Below are 8,248 nucleotides of genomic sequence, written 5' to 3' on the forward strand. Positions count from 1 at the left end.
CGGGGCTCGCACGGGGGGCGGTCCGCAGCTCACCAAGAGCGCCGCCGCGCCGCACGGCGCCGGGGTCGTGTTATGTCGCGGCGAGAAAGCAAGCACTCTGCGGCTGCCGTCTGAGAAACATGATTGCAAAGCCTCCCCCCCAGTGGACCGCGCGTGTGTCCCCGGTGCGCTGCTTTGCCTTTATCGCCCCGCCCGGCTGTACAGACGAAATTGCGGTCAAGCAGCACTGCACCGCGCGACAGACGCAGTGGCGTGGCGGCGTCGCGCGCGGCCCGACCCTGATCGTAAATTTGTGGCGCGGCGTGGCAGCTCGCCCCCTCAACCCCCTCCCCCCCCCTGCTCGCGACCCCCACCACTGTTAGCAGCAGGGGCAGCGCCCGTGCTCATAAGTTAAGTCGTGTTGCACTTTTGTTGTTGTTCGCAGCTAATTCGCATGACATTTTGCGTCGCGGGGGGAGGGGGGGGATTGGGGGGGCTGAGCTGCTACGGGCGGCGCAGAGTGAGAAAGCATGTGGGACGTCTTGGAAGGAAAACGAAGTGGCTTTTAAACATTAAAGAAAGGGGGGCGAGAACGGCGGGGAGATGTTGTAAGTAGCCGGCTATGCGGGTATTTCTAGCGGTCAATCCGTCATCAGAGACGGTGCCGTTTTTCTTTTGTTTTTGTTTTCGTGCTGTTTTTGCAGGGTGGTAAATTAGTGGGCACGCGTGGGATAGGTCAGGGCTCCGCTCCACTTGGCTATGCTCGGGGGGATGTGGCCGGGCCTTGGCCGGGGCGATGCCATTCAGCGGCCGGACAGCCGCGGGCGCCACAGTGTGACGGGGTGGACACGTAGAAAATAGCCCGGTGCGTGCGCGAGCAGCGCGCGGCCGAAATGTCTAACACCACCGCGATGTCTACGACCCCACGCGCCTCGCCGTCCTCGCCTCGCGCGGCTCGCAGGTCCGCACCGCCACCGTCCACGCCACCGCCCCCTCGCCGCGGACCTGCTTAAACTTGGGAACACAACACCGAGTTCAAATTAGGGGCGTCGACATCTGCCTTCCCTTCGCTCGGCGGCTGTTAGATCTCAACATCGGGCACGTGCGGCGCGCGCGGGGCGGCGCGGGGTGGGCGCTGGGCAGGGATGTCCGTCCGGTCCGCCCCCGCGACCAGACGTCAGAGCGCCCCGGTTGGGGCCCAAGGACACGGGCCTGAGTCACTGCGAGGGCGAAATAGAATCCCGCGTCACGGCGAGGTTCCCGTCCGTCCGGCTGGTGTCGGCCGCGAGGGGCAGGGCGTTGCCCTTGACTGCACTGACGGAGAGGGTCCGCCCCGCCCCCGCCCCGCCACCGCCCCCGCCCGCGGTTTTGCTCCGCTTCACACACGGCAAAATAGCTCGCCCTTGGCTTGGCTCGCGCCTCCTGCTTCATATGCCCCGTATAACTGCAGATGGGATGTCCTCGACCGACACCGCGGCCACCGCGGCTCCCGTCAGCACGCTGGACCGGACCGCCACGCTTGCGCCGGGCCTCTGACCCCTTGCCGGCAGTGTGCCGCCGCCGCTGCGCTGCGGTGCTTACTTTTGACGTCAAGCTATGCAAACCTGTTTGCTCCCGAGGCCTGTGCCCTGTGCCCCCCACGCTGCTGGCCGGTCTGACTTTGCGCCTCGGTATTCGGCGGCGGCGGCAACGGCGGCGGTCCGAACGTGTTTGTGTTTGTGTCAATACTCTGCGAGGGGCGTGGCGCAGAGGGGGGGTTGGAGGAGGGTCGGAGGCGGGGAGCGGGGGGTCCGAGTCCGTCGCCCACACCCCTTTCCCCGGGCCCCTCGGCCCCTCAGTACAAGAGGGCAGCGGTGTGGGTCCTAATTGATCGTGAGGACCAATTATTGCTGCAGCAGGGACCGCTCGCTTCTGCTGCTCGGTTCACGGCCCACGACCCAGCGGCGGGCGGGAGCGAGAGAGACCCGGCCCATAGCCACGCAGAGTGCGAAAGAAACTGCAAGACCACGCGATGACCGCGACTCGTAGTACAGGCGCCGCGACGCTCGTCCAAGAGGAGAGGGTGGGGTGGGGGGAAGGTTTATTCGCCAAACAATAGCGGGCCAAGCAACGGCGGTGGCAGCCAGGCAATACAGTGAGTGGGGCCGACAGGCGGTACAGAGAACAGCCCAGCCAAAATATTCGGCGCCGAGAAAGAGGAGTGTAGCGCGAGCGCGGGGCGGAGCGGTCCGCGCGGGGTTGTTTGTTGTAGGTCGGGAGCACAAACAGCGCGCGGCGCGCGCCGCGCACGCCGTGGCACAGGTACAGCGGAGCGGAGGTGCGCACGCCCGCCGCCGCCGTCGTCACCAACACCCGCACGCGCCCCTCCAAATATGCTCAAATTCTCCGCTTACTCATGACGAGTTGTACAAAAGTGCCCGCGCTCTGACTCTTATTTCCTTTTCCAATACGATAAAGGCCATGACACCATTCTGCGGTATCGCGGTGAGGAGAGGTGAATCATCGCCGTTGAGGAAGAAAAAGATAAGATTTTTGCGCGAATGTGTGCGAAAGGCACCCCCACCATAGTGAGCATGCAGAATAATGCCCAAATACACAACCAGGGTTTCGGACAACAACAAAAAATAATTCTTTTACGTCCGTAGAAAAGACTGTGGACTTCTCTCCGAACCTGGTCTTCCCTTCCATGCAAGTTTTTAAATTTCCCTTTTAAGTCGTCCTCGTTCAACCCGTCCAACTTTTCCCGGTGTCAACTCTCCCTGCCTCCCGGGCCGGGCACCGGGCACGGGGATTAGGTTTGTCAGCCCGTGGCGCCCGGCTCTGCAGGACCTGCTGCTCGCCCGGGGCGTCTCCTCCTCGGCACGGCGTCGCTTGGCGTCGCGCACAGCCAATAAAAAGCGTTATGCTCCCCGTGGCCAGCCGGCCCAGCCCAGCCCAGCCCAGCCCAGCCCGCCCCACCCAGTCCAAGGTGAGACTAGCAAGTCGTTTGCTTGCCTCGGGCCTCCGCCGCCGTGTCCTGTGGTCCGCGCGCCCAACCCCTACACTTATTGGCTATGTGTCCTCCGTTCCTACATTACGAGGAGTTTTCTGGAAACGGTAATTATCCAGCAGCCACTAGCCCGAAGCTGTAGGCCGTCCACGAACGTGCGAAAAGTACGCTAACTTCAGTATACTGAACGCGCAGCTGAAACTCCGTCAAAACATAGTAAAAAGGTCTGTTGTACTTCGTTCTGGCTGCCGTGCAAGACAAGCAAGCGCCGCCTGTCCTACTTCCCCTCCGGGCACCTGGCGCCCAACCGCCGTCCGCGGGTGCGGGGCCCTTTAGTCCTATCTGTCGCGGTCCTGTGGAGAGGTCCTTCCCCCGTCCGACCGGACCGGGTGCGCCTGCGGTTGGTGCTCCCGCGCCCGCTCCGGCCCGCCAGCCGCCGCCCAAGCGCTACTCCGGCCGCGCGGCGAGTTCCGGTCCGTATCCGGCCTGCGTTCACGCAGCGAGATCCGGTCGCCAGGAAACAGCGCAGACGTTTCCAAGCCCAATCGACTGATAGTGAGTCAGGAGCCGGCCCTCTGGGTGTTTCTCTCCCGGACCCAACGGCAGGCAGCGGTCGTCCTGGCGATAGGGGCGACGGGCTACTGATGGACCAATCAAAGCTTGCATTAACATTCTGGCCGTCATCGTCATAGACACACATAGAGATTCATCCAATTCGACACAATGAACTAACACTCTGAACATATCTCGAACCAGTTCACCACGAACAAAGGAGAACTAATGCTGTGAACATTATTTTGCAAAGTCCACCGGTTTTTGTTTTGTTTTTATATTTTTTCCCATCAGGATTCAGGATAGTTGTGCCAGTCGACACATTTCGGCGGCGCCGGTGGTGGCGTGCGCCAACCCAATGGCGTAATATACGGACGCTTGCTGTGCTGTAAACAGCGGCAGGAGGTGTCCCGAGGCGCCCGGCCCAGCCCTGTCCCGGGGCGCGGCCGTGTGCGGGGGCGGGCCGCGAACGCGCGGACCTGTGCGGTGCTGTGCGCCCCCTTTGTTTCGCCCGCGCAATCCGCTCTAAAATTAATTTGCGTCGCAAAGGCGTCGCGTTTCGCACTCTTATGCTCAGACGTGCGCCTGGCGCGGGGCGCGCGGCATACGGGTCGGGTATGGACTTCGCTCGCGCGATTTCGTGCGTGGGGCCGCTCGGTTTCACCCGCGGGGGGTCACACACATCCGGACCGGAGACCGTTCAGTCAGGCAGGACCAGGACCCCACGACGGCGGGGTAGTAAAACTAAAGAGCCCCCCCTTGGGCCGGCCGTGGGAGCCTGCGGCTCGGCCCGCGGGCCAGCCAGCCAGCCCCTTGGCTCGGACTTGCGAACAGCAGGCGGTGTAGCGTAGGCTGCTGCTGCTGCTTCCATTCCGCGAAATGAGCAGCACGCAAAAGTTTAGAAAGTCAAGGGAATCCCCCCGCGGGCGTGGCGTGGCGTGGCGTGGCGTGCGGCTGGAAAGGCTACCGGGCGGCCACCGCGGTAAGGTAAGGGACTCGTGCGGACCCAACGGGCCTGCGGCCGGAGCACCGCCTATCTCGACGAGCAAAGTCATGGTGTTGATAACTAGGGTGACTGTGACGCATGATACTCGCGGTCGCAGGTCGCAACTCCTCTGCTGGACTCCCGCGCGCGCGGACGAGTTGATGCCAATGTATCCTCGTTCTGCCACTGTACTTCAACCACGGAACATGTAATGACTTCGCGGTGCTAGAGTAACAAACCAAACACCGAACACAACTGATGGCCGCCTAGCAATAAATAACGTCGTTACGGGGGGCGACCCGGGGCCGGCGGCGCTGGACTTCCCCGAGCAGCGCGTGGTACTCACCTTGACGGCTGGATTTGGTGCGGGGACTGCGCGACGATTTGGAAGTCCGCGGGACTTGCGGAGGGTCTCGGAGATCGGCGACTGCTGCGTTCGACGTGCGACCTGCCTCGGCTCGCTCCTCGACACCTCTCTGTCTCTCTATCTCTCTCGGCCCGGTGAGGGGATGTGACTAGACTGACGGCGACTTACGGACTGCTCGCGCGCGGCGGGCGCCAGCTCCACTCGGCGCGCGCCTGGTTTCGCGCCAACGGGCGGCCCAGCCGGGCCGTGGCGATGCGCGCCCATAGCGGCCGGGCGGGCGCAGCGCAGCCGCAGCGCGTCGCGAGGAAGCGCCAGCCTGCGCCCGGCAGGTAGGCCGCCCATCCGACAGACGCACCGAGTGGGCAGCGTGGCGTGGGGCAGGGCGGAGTTGCTCCGCGCCGCCCGTCGTTCTGACGTACATCGCGGTGATGAGATTTATTCAATGTAACAAAGCGTAGTTCAGAGTAGGTAGGTGGTGAGTAAAAGACAGTGGCGCTGAAAAATTAACAAAATACTTTTATTCGACCTTTGTAAAAAAAAAACAATACAGTGTTGTTTGGCACGAGCCGGCGTGCCGCGTGCAACGCAACAACATCGATGCGATGTGCATGTGAAATGAGAGTATGTACATTACACCTCTGACCTAGCTAGGCCCGTGCAAATGGGGGAGATAGAGATAGGAGATGGGAGGCCGAGAGGCAGTCCTCGGGAGGCACACACGGCCGTCACGTCCTGCCGACGATCACCTCGTCGCTGACGATCCGTCGAGAGGGCGGTGCGACGGTCTCCGCCACCGCCAGGAAGGCGCGGTACGCGAACCACGCGAGGAGCGCGTAGAAGAGCAGCCTGACCAGGCGGTCGGCGACGTAGTACCTGTGATACAGGAATATACATTCAGCTGTATTTTTCCTGCTTCCACGACGTATTTCTAGTACACGGTAGACGCGGGTCAGGGTCGCGCATCAGCTAGGCAGCATTGGTCAGTGCGGGAGAGATTGACGCATGCGCAGACCGAGTGAGCGAGAGAACGAAACGACAACAAAGTGGCAGGCGTGCCACTTATCCGTGACGTGACCCGTGCGCCGAGCACAGGGCGTACTTACACTTTGAGCAGTCGCCGCTGGCGGGGCAGGGTGGCGGGGTCCTCCTTGAGGCAGTACTTCCGCGCGCCCAGCAGGCACCGGTCGATGTACTCGCTCATCTCGGGCTCCGAGATATCGAAGTTGAAGAGGCGCCGGTCTTCCGGGCCCATGTCGTCCCACAGGCCGAGGAAGCGGTCGTTGTAGAAGACCCACTGGCGCGTGGTGAAGAACTGCAGCAGCTCCAGCCCCATGGCGATGCGCTTGTAGATGCGGACCATGCTGCAGGCGGAGAGGGAGGCCACGGACGGTTAGTGGAGCTCGCGCACTTGGACGAGAATTAGCATACAAGGATTGCTGGTTGCGAGTGTGTAATAGACTGTGTCCCATGGCCTTGCCACGGACTCATGATTAGTTAATAAGCTCCTAGTTCAATCATCGATTATATGAAACAAATACTTTAAAAAGTCACAACCCTGCGCAAAGCGCAATCTTACAAAACCGTGTAAAAGTCCCGAGAGAGTTGCGCTTTTGTCTTTCTGAGGACACCCTAGCCAGTAGGTCGGGGGGCGGCGCGCACATTGTCACTACTATACGCACACGGGCAGCCCTGCGTACGGTGTAGCCCGACCTCCTGGGAGCTGCACGGCAGCACGGCAGCACGCCTGCACGGCTGCACGGCTGCACGGCTACACGATGTAATCATGCCTCGTCGTGTGTGCCATGCATGATCTTCCGTGCGCAACTAGGCGCCGCCTGGCTAACAAGTTTGAGGGGGTCAGCCTCGTTGAGTGTCTGCTGACCCCATGTGAAGTCCCTCCTCATGTGCCGTGTCGGCCGAGTGATGCGGGGGTGGAAAACGTGTACACGTGCTGGACAACGCCCGAAGGCGTGGCGAAGCGTGGCGGAGCGCGGCGTGGACATGGGGAAGCCGCGTGCGGCGGGTTGGGAAAGTCCGCACGCGGGGGGTACGACTTCTTGTCATGAAACGGTTGTGGAATGGGCGCCGCCTCAGTGCCTCGGTCGCAATGGTCACATAGGACAGGAATTTTCCATCACTACCTTTGTCTGCACTTCACACGACACCTTGCCGGGGAGCTAAAGTGTCTTTCGGCCCGGGCGGCCCACGCAGCCCGCTGCACCGGGCGGCCCGCCATCGCCCTGCCCGTCACGTCCGCGTTTTCCCACCATCTCTCGCTCTCACTAGGTACACGGACAGGACCGCCTTGGCGTGACCCGGCTCTCATTTATTTCGGGGACACGCAAGGGAGCCACCGCCGCTCGCGGTAGGGTCGCACGGGACGGGGGACAGCAACTCACAATCGGGGCTGCATGAAGAGGAACATCATGAAGTCGATGAAGTAGGCGGGCAGGCGGTGCTGGAAGAAGGCGTAGAAGTCGTGCGCGCGCCTGCTCGACCGAATGTTGCCGTCGGGGTACCAGAGGATCATCTCGAAGGGGTAGGCGTAGCCCGCGCGCCGGCCCTCGTCCAGCACCTTCTCCCAGGTGACCCGGCGCCACTTGCCGCTCGTCAGGTTGAACACGGGCACGGATGGCTCCCTGCGAGAAACACAACGGCAGTCGTCCAGCGTGTTAGCGCCATATGCATTCGGCCACCTTCATCGGCGTCCTCGTCCTCCTGCCCGTCGATTATACCTGGGGCCCAGGGCGACGCGCTGCGCCGCCACCAGGGTCGCGTTGACGGCGAAGTCCAGCGGGATGACCTCGGCGATGTAGTCACCGCGGCAGTACATGGAGCGGATGACGCCCTTGCCCGCGGCCGCCATCACGCCGACGGGGCCGTTCAGGTTGTCCACCCATCCCGGCACGGGCTCCTCCCAGGCGGGGCACACTGCAACAGAGAGGACGACGCGCAGCTTGGTGAGCTTCCGGCAGCCTATTGGTGAGCTCCGGCCAGCTTATTGGTGAGCTCCGGACGAGGCTCCGGACGAGGCAGCGCAGCGTCGGCCGTGATTAGCGATATGGCTCGGGCACTGCGCAATAGTCGCCGCCGCGGTGGGCGCAACAGTCGGGACGACGAGAGGAACAGCGTGGCAAAGAAAAGAACCCCGAAGTGCGGTCGGTGAATTGATGCAGTCGCGGCTCTGTAGGGGTCTGGGTCTGGGGCGCGAAGACGACGCGGCGCGCACTCAGCTCCCAGTGTGTTGTTAGCGCCTGCGCGCCCGAGCGTAGGCCGCCCGCCCCGGAGGCGTGTGAGCCGGCGGCCTAATCTCCAGGCGCTTGAGCGCCCGTGCCGGTAGGCCACCCGCCTAGGAGGCGTGTGAGGCGGCGGCCTA

At 62.8% G+C, this 8,248-nt stretch overlaps 2 protein-coding genes across 2 annotated transcripts in view; both read right to left on the reverse strand.

Annotated features, from left to right (window-relative positions):
* LOC113212256 (homeodomain-only protein) overlaps positions 1-4,904 on the reverse strand; it is a gene marked incomplete at its 5' end in the record, with an annotated part of 11,564 nt that extends 6,660 nt beyond the window's left edge. Inside the window, 1 exon segment of the mRNA XM_026430873.2 lies at positions 4,852-4,904.
* The window catches only part of LOC113212254 (fatty acyl-CoA reductase 2-like), a gene marked incomplete at its 3' end in the record, with an annotated part of 28,106 nt that overhangs the window by 11,463 nt on the left and 8,395 nt on the right, over positions 1-8,248 (reverse strand).

This window comes from Frankliniella occidentalis, unplaced genomic scaffold (genome assembly GCF_000697945.3).
Source record: "Frankliniella occidentalis isolate FOCC.00 unplaced genomic scaffold, Focc_3.1 Scaffold66, whole genome shotgun sequence".
NCBI classification, from domain to species: Eukaryota; Metazoa; Arthropoda; class Insecta; order Thysanoptera; family Thripidae; genus Frankliniella; species Frankliniella occidentalis.